This window comes from Myxocyprinus asiaticus, chromosome 25, assembly GCF_019703515.2.
Source record: "Myxocyprinus asiaticus isolate MX2 ecotype Aquarium Trade chromosome 25, UBuf_Myxa_2, whole genome shotgun sequence".
NCBI classification, from domain to species: Eukaryota; Metazoa; Chordata; class Actinopteri; order Cypriniformes; family Catostomidae; genus Myxocyprinus; species Myxocyprinus asiaticus.
The window spans coordinates 42,856,413-42,875,210 of record NC_059368.1 but is presented as its reverse complement, the minus strand read 5'-3'; positions in this window follow the sequence as shown (position 1 = coordinate 42,875,210).

Genomic DNA, 18,798 nt, shown 5'->3' with positions numbered 1-18,798 from the left:
GTTTTGCCTCACCAGGGGTGATGGTCGGACTCGCATTTATCGTCGAAGGAATGAGCGTTATACTGAAGCCTGTACTCTGGAGGGGGATCGATTTGAAGGTGGAGGGTCCGTCATGGTCTGGGGCGGTGTGTCACAGCATCATCGGAATGAGCTTGTTGTCATCTCAATGCTGTGCATTACAGGGAAGACATCCTCCTCCCTCATGTGGTACCCTTCCTGCAGGCTTATCCTGACATGACCCTCCAGCATGACAATGCCACCAGCCATACTGCTCGTTCTATGCGTGATTTCCTGCAAGACAGGAATGTCAGTGTTCTGCCATGGCCAGCGTATAGCCTGGATCTCAATCCCATTGAGCACGTCTGGGACCTGTTGGATCGGAGGGTGAGGGCTAAGGCCATTCCCCCCAGAAATGTCCGGGAACTTGCAAGTGCCTTGGTGGAAGAGTGGGGTAACATCTCACAGCAAGAACTGGCAAATCTGGTGCAGTCCATGAGGAGGAGATGCACTGCAGTACTTAATGCAGCTGGTGGCCACACCAGATACTGACTGTTACTTTTGATTTTGACACCCCCTTTGTTCAGGGACACATTATTCCATTTCTGTTAGTCACATATTTGTGAAACTTGTTCAGTTTATGTCTTAGTTGATGAATCTTTTTATGTTCATACAAATATTTACAAATGTTAAGTTTGCTGAAAATAAAAGCAGTGAGAGAACATTTATTTTGATTCTCATAAATTAACACAGAAAAACAAAACATATATACACAGAATCAATCTTACGTCCCCACTTGCGGACTTGGAGGATCTCGCTGTAATGCGTCGATCGATTACGGCGATGGAAAAAAAATGATCTGAGCTAGTCACAAGAGTGACAGATGTTGAAAAACGAATCGATTATTTGGAGGTATCAGAGAGGGAATTAGCCGCTAATCCGCCCACGACCAAAGTTGTTTTGGAACATGTTCTTGAAAAGCTTGAAGATCTTGAGAATAGAAGCCGCAGGAATAACATTTGAATTGTTGGAATTCCTGAGCATGAGGAGGGCAGAGATATGGTGAAATTCCTAGAGGAGCTTTTCCCGAGTCTGCTTGACATAACAGGCCACAAGCTGGAGATCGCGCGAACTTACAGAATCCTGGCTCGCAGTCTCCTGGCCCAGATCGTTCTGGCCAAATTTTTGAAATCATCTGATAAAGATCTCGTGTTGCGCCATCGAGGAGCAAAGGAAAGCTTTCTTGGAAGAATTACAATATTTTCTTGTTCCTGGACTTTGCGAACTCGACAAGAGAGAAACGCGATCGGTTTAAGGAATGCAAGAAACTCTTACATCAGCAGAAGATCACTTTTGCTCTGATGTTTCCGGCCAGACTGAGAATAAACACCAAGGATGGCAGCAAAGTATTTACATGTCCCAATCAGGCAATGTCTTTTATTGAAACAATGGGTGAGTAACCATTGGGTGTTTTTCTTGTGAGTGGATTGACTCACTGTACATACTCTGGCTTTCGGAGGAAGCTAGGCGCCATTTTTGTTTCTTTTTGCATTGGCTCCGCCAAGTGGTTGGAGTTTGTTTTGTTTTGTGTATTAACACTTTTCCTTAAAGAAACTTTTGCATTGATGAAAGACCACTTTTACAATGAAGTTCCCGGGCAGATTGAGAATAGACATTACGGATGACCGCAAAATATCTACATGCCCACACAAAGGATGTCTTTTATAAAGTTGGCGGACTGTGTAAATCATGAGATATACTTTTATGCGGGCTCCGATTGAATTGACTCTTGACCATCCGAGGAATCAGGATGCATGTTTAGTTTCCTTTTGTGCTGGTCCCGCCTAGAAGTTAGAGCTTGTTTTGTTAAATAACACTACTTCGGGACAGTTATGGATGAATCTGTCAGTTCCTTGTGCTTATGCCTCCTGTTGGCTGGAGTATTTTCGTGGGACATTGGAATGATTATGTCATCTGCTGCACTCATCAGCTGGCTCACTGAAGATTCGTTTGTCTGACCGAGGAAACTGAACAGCTTTATATCGGCTCAAATTTGTTTTGTGAAGGAACACACCTTCGAGACAGTTCTGTGAATGAGTCTACACATTCTTTGTGTTTATTCTGCCTATTGGCTGGGGTTTGTTTTACAAAATATTTGATGTTATGTAATTTTGCCTTACAAATTTGTGAGGCAAAATTGAGCAATCCGATGGCAAAGATGTCGAGGGGGCTCTTGTAGGCGTACATGGACTCTTTGAGTTTAAAGGGATTGACACCGATTGGTGCTGTCATGCGCGGGGTTAATGCGCACATTTTTCTTTTTTCTGTTTGTTTTGTTTGGGGGGGGAGTTTGGGGTTTTATTGTTGCATTAATGTTGAAATGTGGTCTTCATAATTTTGTCTTTGGCACACAATTAATTTTTTCTATTATATCAAAATGTCAAATGTTAATATGAGTGTACTATCTCTCTCCACATGGAATGTGAATGGGTTGGGGCACCCCATAAAAAGAAGGAAGGTTATTCTTAAACGTAAGAAATATGATAGGGTGTTTCTTCAAGAAACACATCTTTCCCCGCAGGAAGCTGAAAAATTTGGGAAGATATGGGGTGGACATGTTTTCTTTAGTGTTGGCTCAAGTAAGAGCAAGGAAGTCATTATATTGGTAAATAAACATTTACAATTCAAATGTCTCAAACAGTTTAATGATGAATTAGGAAGAGTCATTATTGTTTTAGCTGAAATTCAGGGTCAAAGTCTGATTTTGGCTAATATTTACGCACCTAACGCTGATGATCAGGGCTTTTTTATAGATCTTGAAGGGATGTTACAAGCCACTGGCACCCCTCATGATATAATTTTGGGAGGAGACTTTAATCTTTTGATGGATTCAGTCCTTGATCATAGTGAAGCAAAAGTGTGTAAGCCCCCTAGAGTAACATTGACACTTCACAGGATGTGTAAAAATCTTGGTCTTACAGATATTTGGAGACTTTTGAACCCATCTGGTGGGGTCTATACATTTTTTTCATTAGTCCATAAGATTTATTCTAGAATAGATTTTTTTTTGATATCCAAATCCCTCATTTCATCTGTTGTTGATTGCTCAATTGAAAACATTTTAGTCTCGGATCACGCCCTGGTGAGTTTAGAGGTGTTGCCACATATAGAGAAAAAGAAATCATACAGTTGGCGCCTTAATGTATCCCTTTTGCAAAATCCTGATTTCCAACAAATGTTAAAGACTGAAATCAGTATTTATATGGAGACCAACTGGTCCTCAGTATCCTCTGTGGGCGTGGCTTGGGATGCACTTAAGGCGGTTCTTAAGGGTCGGATTATACAGTATGCCTCATTCATCAAAAAATCCAAAGCGCGAGAACTAGTGGAGTTGGAAGGAAATATTAAAAGTGCAGAGGCAGAGCTGAAACGCCGTATGGCATCTGATGGCCTCAGAGAATTGACCCGATTTAAATACAGATATAATACTATTTTGTCGAAGAAAGTGGAGTTTTGGTTATTCAGGGCAAGACAGTCATACTTTGAGTTGGGGGACAAAGCAGGGAAGCTTTTGGCTATATATATAAAGCATAGAGAGTCTCTTTCTATCATTCCGTCAGTGAAATCTGCTGGTGGTGAAATTTTTACCTCAGCCATTGATATTAATAATGCTTTTAAAGAATTCTATCTTGATCTTTATAGTTCCACATCTTCGTCTACTGATGAAGATATTAGAAACTTTGTGGAACCATCAGATCTTTCTAAACTGAAGACTGAGCAGAAAAACTCTCTTGATTCTGAGATAACCTTGGAGGAGCTTGACGAGGTAATTAAGTCCCTACCTACTGGCAAGGCTCCGGGGCCAGATGGTTTTGCCGTAGAATTTTTTTAGATCCTATGCTACAGAACTGGCTCCACTTTTGTTAGAATTTTATACTGAATCATTAAAGAATGGAAAGCTTCCTCCAACCATGACACAAGCCCGGATCAGTCTGATTCTTAAAAAGGACAAAGATTCTAGCGAGTATAAAATTAACATCCAATCTCCCTGATCCAACTAGATATAAAAATTTTGGCTAACCGGTTAAATAAAGTTATGGCATCTCTTATACATATAGATCAGGTGGGGTTTATTCGGGGCAGCAGCTCTTCTGGTAACATCAGGCGTCTCATCAGTATCTTGTGGTCAGTAGCGAATGATCAGTCTCCGGTCGCTGCCATCTCACTTGACGCTGAAAAGGCATTTGATATGGTAGAATGGGATTATCTTTAAGATTTTGGAAATGTATGAGTTCGGGAGTACATTTATTGGTTGGATTAAGTTACATTATAGACACCCTGTAGCAGCGGTACAAACAAATGGATTCGTTTCAGATTATTTTACTCTGGATAGGGGCACTCAGCAGGGTTGCCCTTTTTCCCCATTATTGTTCTGTCTTACCCTGGAACCATTAGCAGCTGCGATAAGAAAGGAGGAGGATTTTCCAGGGGTGGTGGCAGGAGGTGTGGCGCATAAGCTTCTGCTTTACGCAGATTATATTTTATTATTTGTCTCTGAACCTACTAGATCTATGCCTTGCCTCCACAGAATTATTAATTCCTTTTCCAAGTTCTCAGGATACAAAGTCAATTGGTCTAAATCCGAAGCTTTGGCACTGACAGCGTACTGTCCAGTAATGGCTTTCCAGCTGGGCACCTTCCAGTGGCCCAAACAGGGCTTTTTTTTTTTTTTTGTCCTTTTTCTACCAATTTGGAATGCCCAATTCCCAATGCGCTCTAAGTCCTCGTGGTCACGTAGTGATTCGCCTCAGTCCAGGTGGCGGAGGACGAATCCCAGATGCCTCCGCGCCTGAGACTGTCAACCGGCGCATCTTATCACATGGCTTGTTGAGCGTGTTGCCACAGAGATATAGCACGTGTGGAGGCTTCACACCATCCACCGTGGCAACCACGCTTAACTCACCACGTGCCCCACCGAGAATGAACCACATTATAGCGACCACGAGGAGGTTACCCCATGTGACTCTACCCTCCCTAGCAACCAGGCCAATTTGGTTGCTTAGGAGACCTGGCTGGAGTCACTCAGCACGCCCTAGGATTCGAACTAGCGAACTCCAGGGGTGATAGCCAGCATATTTTACTACTGAGCTACCCAGGCCCCCCAAACAGGGCATTAAGTATTTGGGGATTTTATTCCCAGCAAATTTGTCTGATTTAGTTAGTGTTAATTTTGACCCTTTAATAAAAAACTTTTCGAGTGATGTGGGCAGGTGGGCTTCATTACATTTATTGATGATTGGGAAGGTTAATGTTATTAAAATGAATTGTATTCCAAAATTTAACTAACTGCTACAATCTCTCCCTGTAGATGTTCCCCTCTCTTATTTCAAGCAATTTGATAGCATAGCGAAATCCTTCATTTGGAATGGTAAATGTCCCAGATTGCATTTTAAGAAGTTACATAGGCCGATAGACAAAGGTGGGCTAGGCCTACCCAAGATTTTGTTTTATTCCTATGTGTTCAGTCTCAGACATTTGGCTCATTGGTCACTTCAATTTGAGAGAGACCCTCCCTGGTTTGTTATTGAACAGGCAGTTCTTGCCCCTATTTCGCCATTACAAAGCATCTCTAACAAACTAATCGGAAAAGTTAAGTTACACCCCGTTATTTCGCATTTACACCCGGTATGGACTAAAGTGTCCAGATTGTTTAAATTGGACACTTATTTAAATGTTGCCTCGAGCATATGGCAGAACCCAAGATTGTGTATTGGCAAGTCCCCTTTCTGCTGGCCAGAGTGGATTGTGAGGGGGGTTGCTACACTCGGTAACCTACATGAAAGTGGAGTGTTGAGATCGTTTGAAAACTTGGTCCAACATTTCAGGATCCCAAGACCTCAGTTTTATAGGTATTTACAACTGCTTTGTACTATTTTTGGGAGTAGCACACCCCCCTCCTAAGGAGGCAGATGCTTTGGGAGAGGTGATTGCAGCTTTTGGAAAAGGTCATGAGGCATCAGTGTACTACTCCCTGTTAATTCCGAGTCTGGGGGATGGAGCCTTAACTTCTCTCAAGAGAGTATGGAAGAATGATTTCAACTTGGCATTGGAGGAAGGAGTGTGGGCTAAGATTCTTAAAAACCTAAAGTCTGCATCTAGAGATGCAAGGGTGCGTCTTATACAATTCAAAATGTTGCATAGATTTCATTGGACACCCTCTAGACTGTATAGGCTTGGTCTTAAAGGCACACCCACCTGCTGGAGATGCCAGTCGGAGGGTGGAGACATGGCCCATGTTTTTTGGTGGTGTGTCGAGATCCAGAAATTCTGGTCGACGGTTCAGAATTTTGTGTGCGACATGGTGGCCTCATTTCCGAACAAACTTATCCAAGCCACCCCGTCTTCCCGATGATACCTCCTCATAAGCTGCCACCCTCCCCACCTCCGTGCACCACTCCGGATATGGGGGTGCACCAGCTGACCTCCAACCCCTCAAAATAACTTGCCTGGTGATCATCACACATGTCAGAACCCAGTTCTATATATGGCCATCCCCCACATCGATGACCGCCCCATCGCCCAGAACACAAAGTCTGGGGCAAAACGAAACCTGAGTGCCCACCACGTGGCACACAAAATTCTGAATCTTCGACCAGAATTTCTGGATCTCGACACACCACCAAAAACATGGGCCATGTCTCTATCCTCCGATTGGCATCTCCAGCAGGTGGGTGTGTCTTTAAGACCAAGCCTATACAGTCTAGAGGGGGTCTAATAAAATCTATGCAAAATTTTGAATTGTATAAGACACACCCTTGCATCACTAGATGCAGACTTAATGTTTTTAAGAATCTTAGCCCACACTCCTTCCTCCAATGCCAAGTTGAAATCTTTCTCCCATACTCTCTTGAGAGAAGTTAAGGCTCCGTCCCCCATACTCTGAATTAACAGGGAGTAGTTCACTGATGCCTCATGACCTTTTCCAAAAGCCACAATCACCTCTCCCAAAGCATCTGCCTCCTTAGGGGGATGTGTGCTACTCCCAAAAATAGTACAAAGCAGGTGGCACAGTTGTAAATACCTATAAAACTGAGGTCTGGGTATCCCAAAACGTTGGACCAAGTTTTCAAACTATCTCAACACACCACTTTCATATAGGTCACCGAGTGTAGCAACCCCCCTCACAATCCACTCCGGCCAGTAGAAAGGAGACTTGCCAATACACAGTCTTGGGTTCTGCCATATGCTCGAGGCAGCATTTAAATAAGTGTCCAATTTAAACAATCTGGACACTTTAGTCCATACCGAGTGTAAATGCGAAATAACGGGGTGTAACTTAACTTTTCCGATTAGTTTGATAGAGATGCTTTGTAATGGTGAAATAGGGGCAAGAACTGCCTGTTCAATAACAAACCAGGGAGGGGCTCTCTCAGGTGGAAGTGACCAATGAGCCAAATGTCTGAGACTGAACGCATAGTAATAAAACAAAATCTTGGGTAGGCCTAGCCCTCCTTTGTCTACAGGGAGAGATTGTAGCAGGTAGTTAAATTTTGGAATACAATTAATTTTAATAACATTAACCTTCCCAATCATCGATAAATGTAATGAAGCCCACCTGCTGACATCGCTCAAACCTTTTTATTAATGGGTCAAAATTAACACTAATTAAATCAGACAAATTTGCTGGGAATAAAATCCCCAAATACTTAATGCCCTGTTTGGGCCACTGGAAGGCGCCCAGCTGAAAAGCCGTTACTGGGCAGTACACTGTCAGAGCCAAAGCTTCGGATTTAGCCCAATTGACTTTGTATCCTGAGAACTTGGAAAAGGAATTAATAATTCTGTGGAGGCAAGGCATAGATCTAGTAGGTTCAGAGACAAATAATAAAATATAATCTGCGTAAAGCAGAAGCTTATGCAGCACACCTCCCGCAATCACCCCTGGAAAATCATCCTCCTTACTTATCGCAGCTGCTAATGGTTCCAGGGCAAGACAGAACAATAATGGGGAAAGAGGGCAACCCTGCCGAGTGCCCCTATTCAAAGTAAAATAATCTGAAAGTAATCCATTTGTTTGTACCGCTGCTACTTAATCCAACCAATAAATGTACTCCCGAACCCGTACATTTCCAAAATCTTATAAAGATAATCCCATTCTACCATATCAAACGCCTTTTCGGCATCAAGTGAGATGGCAGCGATCGGAGATTGATCATTCGCTACTGACCACATGATATTGATGAGACGCCTGATGTTATCAGAAGAGCTGCGGCCCCCAATAAATCCCACCTGATCTATTTGTATAAGTGATGTCATAACTTTACTTAATCGATTAGCCAAAATGTTTGATAATATTTTTACATCTAGTTGGATCAGGGAAATTGGACGGTAACTTTTACACTCACTTGGATCTTTGTCCTTTTTAAGAATCAGACTGATCCGGGCTTGTGTCATGGTTGGAGGAAGCTTTCCATTCTTTAATGAATCAGTATAAATTTCTAACAAAAGTGGAGCCAGTTCTGTAGCATAGGATCTAAAAAATTCTGCGGCAAAACCATCTGGCCCCGGAGCTTTGCCAATAGGTAGAGACTTAATTACCCCGTCAAGCTCCTCCAAGGTTATCTCAGAATCGAGAGAGGTTTTTTGCTCAGTTGTCAGTTTAGTAAGATCTAATGGTTCCACAAAGTTTCTAATATCTTCATCAGTAGACGAAGACGTGGAACTATAAAGATCAATATAGAATTCTTTAAAAGCATTATTAATATCAATGGCTGAGGTAAAAATTTCACCACCAGCAGATTTCACTGAGGGAATGGTAGAAAAAGACTCTCTCTACTTTATATATCTAGCCAAAAGCTTCCCTGCTTTGTCACCTGACTCAAAGTATGACTGTCTTGCCTTGAATAACCAAAACTCCACTTTCCGCGACAAAATAGTATTATATCTCTATTTCAATCGGGTCAATTCTCTGAGGCCATCAGATGACATACGGTGCTTCAGCTGTGCCTCAGCACTTTTAATATTTCCTTCCAACTCCATAAGTTCTTGTGCTTTGGATTTTTTGATGAATGAGGCATACTGTATGATCCGACCCCTAAGAACCGCCTTAAGTGTCTCCCAAGCCATGCACACAGAGGATACTGAGGACCAGTTGGTCTCCATATAAATATTGATTTCAGTCTTTAACACTTGTTGGAAATCAGGATTTTGCAGAAGGGATACATTAAGGCGGCAACTATATGATTTCTTTTTCTCCATATGTGGCATCACCTCTAAACTCACCAGGGCATGATCCGAGACTAAAATGTTTCCTATTGAGCAATCAACAACAGATGAAATGAGGGATTTGGATATAAAAAAAAAAATCTATTCTAGAATAAATCTTATGGACTGATGAAAAAAATTTATAGTCCCTACCAGATGGGTTCAAATGTCTCCAAATATCTGTAAGACCAAGATTTTTACACATTCTGTGAAGCGTCAGTGTTGCTCTGGGGGGCTTGCACACTTTTGCTTCACTATGATCAAGGACTGATATCCTCCCAATATTATATCATGAGGGGTGCCAGCAGTTTGCAACATCCCTTCAAGATCTATAAAAAAGCCCTGATCATCAGCGTTAGGTGCGTAAATATTAGCCAAAATCAATCTTTGTCCTTGAATTTCAGCTAAAACAATTATTACTCTTCCTAATTTATCTTTAGTCTGTTTGAGACATTTGAATTGTAGATGTTTATTAATCAGTATAATGACTCCCTTGCTCTTACTTGAGCCAGCACAAAAAAAAAACATGTCCACCCCATTTCTTCCCAAATTTTTCAGCTTCCTGCGTGGAAAGGTGTGTTTCTTGAAGAAACACTATATCATATTTCTTACGTTTAAGAAAATAAATAACCTTCCTTCTTTTTATGGGGTGCCCCAACCCATTCACATTCCACATGGAGAAAGATAACCCACTCATATAAACATTTAACATTTTGATATATTAGAAAAATTAATTGTGTGTCAAAAACAAGATAATAAAGACCACATTCTCCATTAGTGCAACAATCAAACCCTGAACTTCCCCCAGAACCAAACAAACAGAAAAAAGAAAAACGTGCACATTAACTCCCGCGCACGACAGCGCCAACCGGCGTCCAACCCTCTAAACTCAAAAAGTCCATGTACGCCTACGAGAGCCCCCACGACAACTTTGCCATCGGATTGCTCAAGTCCGTTGCTTCTGTACAAATTTTGTGAGGCAAAATTACATAACAGAAAATACTTTGTAAAACAAACCCCAGCTAATAGCAGAATAAACACAAAGAACGTGTAGGTTTCATTCACAGAACTGTACTGAAGGTGTGTTCCTCCACAAAACATATATATATATATATATATATATATATATATATATATATATATATATATATATATATACTGTATATATAAAGCTGTTCAGTTTCCTTGGACAGTCAAATGAGTGTTCAGTGAGCCAGATGATCATGAGTGCAGCAGATGACCCAATCCTTCCAATGTCCTGCAAAAAATACTCCACAAAACAAACTCCAGCCAATAGGAGGCATAAGCACAAAGAACGAGCAGATTTAGCAACAACTGTCCTGCAGGAGTGTCACTCCACAAAACAAACTCCAGCCACTAGGCAGAACCAGTACAAAAAGAAACAAAACAGGTGTCCCAGTTCCTTGGATGGCCAAGAGTGCACTGAGTGAGTCAAGTTCACTTGGAGGCCACATAAGAAACACACCATGACTTCCTCAGTCCATCAACTTTATAAGAGACGTCGCTTGTTGTGGGCATGTAGATATTTTGCGGCCATCCTTAGTATCCATTCTCAATCTGGCCAGGAACTTCAGTGTAAAAGTGATCTTCCGTCAATGCAAAAGTTTCTTGAAGGAGTGTTATTCCACAAAACAAACTCCAGCCACTAGGCGGAACCAGAACAGGAAGAAACAAAAAAGGAGCCCAGCTTCCTCGGATGGTCAAGAGTGTATTGAGAGAGTCAAGTTCACTCAGAGGCCACATAAAAAAAAAAACACCATGACTTCCTCAGTCCATCAACTTTATAAAAGACATTGCTTGTTGTGGGCATGCAGATATTTTGCGGCCATCCTTAGTATCCACTCTCAATCTGGCCGGGATCTTCAGTGTAAAAGCGATTTTCCATCAATGCAAAAGTTTCTTGGAGTGTTACTACACAAAACAAACTCCAGCCGCTAGGTGGAACCAATGGCGCCCAGCTTCCTCAGACAGTCAAGAGTATGTACAGTGAGACAGCCACTTGGGGGCCACATGAGAAACACCAAATGGTTTACTCACCCCATTGTTTCTATGAAGGACAATGCTTTCTTGGGACATGTAAATACTTTGCGGCCATCCTTAGTATCTATTTTCAGTTTGGCCGGGAACATCATTGCAAAAGTGATCTTCCATTGATGTAAGAGTTTCTTGCATTCCTTGAATCGATCACGTTTCTCTCTTGTCAAATTCGCAAAGTCCAGGTACAAGAAAATGTTGTGATTGTTCCAAGAAAGTTTTCCTTTGCTCCTCGCCTCACGTAACACAAGATATTTATCGAATGTTCTCAGACATTTGGCCTGAATTGATCGGGGCCTGTCTCCCTCATCGGATCTGCGAGCCAGGACTCTGTGAGCTCACTTGATTTCCAGCTTATGGCCTGTTATGTCGAGCAGACTCGGGAAGAGCTCATCGAGGAATTTCACCATATCTCTGCCTTCTTCATGCTCAGGAATTCCATCAATTCAGATGTTATTTCGCCAGCTACGATTCTCAAGGTCTTCCAGTTTTTCCAAAATGCGTTCCAAGTCTATCTTGGTCGCTAGCAGATTAGCAGCTAATTCCCTCTCTGATGACTCCAGATAATCTATCCGTTTCTCGACGTCCGTCAATCTTGTAACCAACTCAGAGGATTTCATTTCCATTGCCATAATCGATCGATGTATTAAAGCAAGATCCTCTAAGTCTGAAAAAACTTTCCTCAGCATCACAGACATGCTCGCCAGTTGCCGCTGGATTTTTCCAGCTGCACCGTCCAAACTGAGTCCCTGGTCTGCAGGCCCGCCAGAGGATTCAGCTTGAGCATGTAAGTGTCTTTTAATGTCTCCAGAGCCTGAGGATTTTGAATTCTTTGCCATGTTGACTTCAAAGAACAGATATGTAGCAGGGTGTATCGAACCTCACCGGATTATAACACCAAAATAATTAAAAACTAGCAAAGCGTGCAGAGCTCGTCGTTTACACATCCGCTCCTCGCATGGCGTCACGTGACCCTTTTTGTAAATAGGAGTTTTTTAAAACTTAGGTTAGGTGAAAATAGCAGACTGGAAACGACACAGGCCAGTGAGAGCTAAAAAGCTACATGAAGCACACACTGGATCAGGATCACACATCAGGATTTTCACCCTAAAAATTAGCAATTTATTTATTTATTTATTTATTTATTTATTTATTTTTTCAGCTTTTAACATTAAGTAATATTATTCTTGGTCAGAAATTAGACAAATCTTAAATCACAGTGACATTTTTCTGCTGATCGCGTCCACTTGTTTTGAAGTTAGCGGGCATCATGGTGCATGTAAACTGCGCATTCTCCTTGACCTCGTGAATAAGCCACACCCCATGTGATATTTGTTTTGTGAATAACACTTTCCTTAAAGAAGCTTTTGCATTGACGGAAGATTACTTTTTCTTGGAAGTTCCCGGCCAGTTTGAGAGTGGACACTACGGAAGACTGCAAAATATCTACATGCTCACACATAGGATGTCTTTTATAAAGCTGACGGATTGAGTAAGTCATGGTATATACTTTTATGTGGCCTCTGAGTGAATTGACTTGACCATCCGGGTAACCGGGATGTCGATTTTGTTTCTTTTTGTGTTGGCTCCGCCTAGTGGCTGAAGCTAGTTCCATTTATGGGACACTAGAATGATTAGGTCATCCGCTGAACTCATAACAGCTGGCTCACTGAACATTCATTTGCTATCCGTGAAACTGAATGGTTTTATATCAGCTGAAATTTGTTTTGTGGAGGATCATACCTTTAAAACAGTACTGTGAATTAATCTACATGTTCTGTGTTCATTCTTCCTTTTGGCTGGGGGTTATTTTACAAAGTATTTTCTGTTATGTAATTTTGCTTCACAAATTTGTGAGGCAAAATTGAGCAATCCGATGGCAAAGTTGTTGTGGGGGCTCATGCGCGTTCATGGACCTTTTGAGTTTAGAGGGATTGTCGCCGGTTGGCACTCTCGTGCGCGGGGTTAATGCGCACGTTTTTCATTTTTTCTGTTTGTTTTGTTCGGGGGGAAGTTCGTGGTTTGATTGTTTCACTAATGGGGAATGTGATCTGTATAATTTTGTTTTTTTCTATTATATCAATATGTCAGTTGTTAATATGAGTGTACTATCTCTCTCCACATGGAATGTGATGGGTTGGGCCACCCCATAAAAAGAAGGAAGGTTATTTCTTTTCTTAAAAGTATAAAAGAAATATGATATAGTGTTTCTTCAAGAAACATACCTTTCTCCGCAGGAAGCGGAAACATTTGGGAAGATATGGGGTGGGCATGTTTTCTTTAGTGTTGGCTCAAGTAAGAGCAAGGGAGTCATTATATTGGTAAATAAACATCTACAATTCAAATGTCTCAAACAGATTAAAAATAAATTAGGAAGAGTAATTATTGTTTTAGCTGAAATTCAGGGGCAAAGGTTGATTTTGGCTAATATTTATGCACCTAACGCTGATAATCAGGGCTTTTTATAGATCTTGAAGGGATATTGCAAACTGCTGGCACCCCTCATGATATAATATTGGGAGGAGACTTTTGATGGATTCAGTCCTTGATTATAGTGAAGCAAAAGTGTGTAAGCCCCCTAGAGCAACATTGACGCTTCTCAGGATGTATAAAAATCTTGGTCTTACAGATATTTGGCGACTTTTGAACCCATCTGGTAGGGACTATACATTTTTTTCATCAGTCCATAAGATTTATTCTAGAATAGATTTTTTTTTTTTATTTATCCAAGTCCCTCATTTCATCTGTTGTTGATTGCTCAATTGGAAATATCTTAGTCTCAGATCATGCCCTGGTGAGTTTAGAGGTGGTGCCACATTCGGAGAAAAAGAAATCATATAGTTGGCGCCTTAATGTGTCCCTTTTGCAAAATCCTGAATTCCAACAAATGTTAAAGACTGAAATGTTGTGGGCGTGGCTTGGGAGGCACTTAAGGCGGTTCTTAGGGGTCAGATCATGCAGTATGCCTCATTCACCAAAAAATCCAAAGCACGAGAACTCGTGGAGTTGGAAGGAAATATTAAAAATTCCGAAGCAGAGCTGAAGCGCCGTTTGTCATCTGATGGCCTCAGAGAATTGACTCAACTGAAATACAGATATAATACTATTTTGTTGCGGAAAGTGGAGTTTTGGTTATTCAGGGCAAGACAGTCATACTTTGAGTCGGGGGACAAGGCAGGAAAACATTTGGCTAGATATATAAAGCAAAGAGAGTCTTTTTCTACCATTCCCTCAGTGAAATCTGCTGGTGGTGAAATATTTACCTCGGCTATTGATATTAATAATGCTTTTAAAGAATTCTACTTTGATCTCAATAGTTCCACATCTTCGTCTACTGATGAAGATATTAGAAACTTTGTGGAACCATTAGATCTCCCTAAACTGACGACTGAGCAAAAAAATTCTCTTGATTCTGAGATAACCTTGGAGGAGCTTGGCGAGGTTATTAAGGACTTACCTACAGGCAATGCTCCGGGGCCTGACGGCTTTGCTGCTGAGTTTTTCAAATCTTATGCTACAGAACTGGCTCCACTTTTGCTAGAAGTTTATATTGAATCATTAAAGAATGGAAAGCTTCCACCAATCATGACACAACCCGGATCAGTCTGATTCTTAAAAAGGACAAAGATCCAAGCGAGTGTAAAAGTTACCGTCCAATTTACCTGATCCAGTTAGATGTAAAAATTTTGTCAAAAATTCTGGCTAATCGATTAAGTAAAGTTATGACATCACTTATACATATAGATCAGGTGGGGTTTATTCGGGGCCGCAGCTCTTCTGATAACATTAGGCGTCTCATCAATATCATGTGGTCAGTAGTGCATGAACAATCTCCGGTCGCTGCCATCTCACTTGACACCGAAAAGGCATTTGATATGGTAGAATGGGATTACCTTTTTAAGGTTTTGGAAATATACGGGTTCGGGAGTACGTTTATTGAATGGATTAAGTTACTTTATAGACATCCTGTAGCAGCGGTACAAACAAATGGACTAATTTCAGATTATTTTACTCTGGATAGGGGCACCCGGCAGGGTTGCCCTCTTTCCCCATTATTGTTCTGTCTTGCCATGGAACCATTAGCAACCGCGATAAGAAAGGAGGATGATTTTCCAGGGGTGGTGGCAGGAGGTATGGCGCATAAACTCTTGCTTTACGCAGATGATATTCTATTATTTGTCTCTGACCCCAGTAGATCTGTGCCTTGCCTCCACAGAATTATTAATTCCTTTTCTAAGTTTTCAGGATATAGAGTCAATTGGTCTAAATCCGAAGCTTTGGCTCTGACAGCGTACTGCCCAGAAACGGCTTTCCAGCCAGGTGCTTTCCAGTGGCCCAAACAGGGCATTAAGTATTTGGGTATTTTATTTCCAGCAAATTTGTGTGATTTAGTTAGAGTTAATTTTGACCCCTTAATAAAACGGTTTTCGAGCGATGTGGGCAGGTGGGCTTCATTACATTTATCTATGATTGGGAAGGTTAATGTTATTAAAATGAATTGTATTCCAAATTTCAAATACGTACTGCAGTCTCGCCCTGTAGATGTCCCCCTCTCTTATTTCAAGCAATTTGATAGCATAGCAAAGTCCTTTATTTGGAATGGTAAGCGTCCCAAATTACATTTCAATAAGTTACATAGGCCGATTGACAAAGATGAGCCAGGCCTACCAAAGATTTTATTTTATTATTATGCATTCGGTCTCAGACATTTGGCTCATTGGTTGCTTCCACCTGAGAGAGCCCCTACCTGGTTCTGTATAGAACAGGAAGTTCTTGCCCCTATTTTGCCACTGCAGAGCCTTTCTATCAAATTAATTGGAGAAGCTAAGTTAGATCCGGTTATCTCGCACTTGAAATCGGTATGCACAAAAGTGTCCAGACTGTTTAATTCTGACTTTTTTTTTAAATGTTGCCTCGAGCATATGGCTGAACCCCAAACTATGCATCAACAAGTCCCCTTTTTGCTGGTCAGAGTGGATTGGGAGGAGGGTTACTACACTCGGTGACCTATATGAGAATGGAGTGTTGAGATCCTTTCAAAATTTGGTTCAACTTTTGGGATTCCTAGATTTCAGTTCTGTAAGTATTTACAGCTGCACCACCTGCTCTCTACTGTTTTTGGGAGTGGTTAGTGGGGGTTGTATATTGATTTGTGTGTTCTGCTATTTATATTTAATGGTTGAATCAATAAAACATTTTAATCTAAAAAAAAAAGGATCTCAATTCTTAGGTTTCGTTTACAACATGCATTGTTTTTTGCAAATAAACACACCTTTGTCTTTTACAATACTTATCTTTGCAAATACTTGTCTTTGCAAATATAGAAGGCATCATATTGACTCCATAGAGATGCCACTTGTCAGTATCTCAGCAGAATGGAGTCGATGTCAGGGTAAAATGTCCTAGTGTAACCAGTCCTACTCGACTCACTTCGAGTGGGTTTCGAACCGGCGTCAGACTGCATGGGAGGCGGGTGCTGAAAAAAAGGACTCAGTCACTAGTGCGCCTCTTGAGGCCAGGGGAGTGAGGTTTACACATACCGCGTAGCTATCACGTACCAGCTGGCTTCCGTTACACTAGCAACACGTAGACCTCCCGCATGATCATCTTGGCTTGAATTGGAACAGCATACCCCCTCTAAATTCACTCCCTGAACAACAACCCCCCCCCCCCCCCAATCAGTCTAAACATTTGATCTGTCAAAATTAACACGTTGTGCATGCGATTAATTAAAGTTTAACACTTATTTTCTTAATCGCGATTAACGCATTTACCTGGTTGGAAACGCTGGTTGGAACTTTTATTGACTGACAGCACTAGTAATATAGGCTATTTCTCTATAAGCACTTAAGCTGACCTGAACAAAACCTGATGAGCCATGTTATGCCAGTATGATCTGAGAATGTTCCACAAAGCATTAAATCTGACCATATATACAAAGGAGTTAACATGGTAAATGTCACAAATTTGTTTATTGGATTAGTGACCTTGAAATAGTGCAGAATCTTAAATATGTCTTCTTTTTACATCATGTTTTTTTGTTTTAAAATTTGCAGCGTTTTAAAACTTTCCATTTAGGGGAGACTGGGGCTAATTGTCACACTTTTCACAGTTTTTCAGGATAGGTTTATTTTTGAAAGTCAGTTTCTGTATTGCCACATACTTTGACTTGGCTACTAAAATCTTTTGAATATTTCCACTGTTATTCCCCGTAAAAAAAAAAAAAAGGTACATTTTATTGAACACACATTGACCTTTTGTGAAAACATGCCCCAATAGTGGGGTAAGGTGTTACAATAGAACCTGCCATTAAACAGCTTGTATGATTTTAAGCTAATTTAAACAATAAAAATACCAATGTTTTGGTCAAAAGATATTGTAGTTAATAAATCATGACTCAAAACCTAACAGTGACTTTCTGTTTATGACAACTTCCCCATGTGACGATTTCCACTTTTTACAGGTTTAAATTCTATACTGAATTCCAGATTTTCAATGTGATCTTTTGGCAGCCACTGTATAAAAGACACATAATTCTTACAAATTACTTAAAAGACTCCACTGAGTGATAAAGCACTGACCAGACTGAGTAGCTCTCCAGTTATCAAAACAAGATGGTCCATTCGGATTAGACCTCCTGACAAAAAGTCTTAAATCCTTTATCATGAATTCTGTTTACATAGTGAGATTAAATCAACAGCAACATTTATACATTTATTTATTTACATTTTGCAGATGTAGATTTATGCAATACAACCACAACAATCCTGTGTTGTTATTCTGATGTTAATGTACTTTGTGTGCTCAAATAATAAATGTGAGTTGTCTGTTAATGGAAGTGGACATATGAGCATTAGAGCCAATTAAAGTCAACGTAACAGAGGAGTCTGGGTCACAGTCACGTTGAGATCCTCTGCATCTGATGATGTAAGAACCTGGCCATCTTTAAAAGTGTTCCTGTAAATCTGCCCCAGTCTGATCTGATCTACCTCTGATCAGTTGAAGAGTTTTGGATGCCACCTCACTGCTACATTTGTAGAAACTGGCATCTAAAATTAAATTAAATTAAAATGAATATGATATAATTTTGGTAAAAGACTGACTTCTTTAAAAAAAAACATTAAGGTTATCAAAATTCCATTTGAATTTTGTCAAACTTGTAGCTTTGGGTTGGGATGTAATTTGGGAATTAATTAAGCTTTTTATCAGTGGCGGTTTTAGCTTGTATGCTGCCCTGTGCGAACCCCCCCAATGTCGCCCATACCTAAATCCGCCACTGCTTTTTAAACACAGCTTTATACACAAATGTGGGTATATACAGTACACAAACAAATTGTTTAGATTACAATTTTGCTTCTCAAGTAAATTAATCCTGTTTTAAAGATGTTTACATACACAGTATTTCCTGGAAAAAATGACAGATACTTATTGCTGTGTGATCAGGAAAACAGCAATGAAATGGACTATTCATGTGCTGCCAAT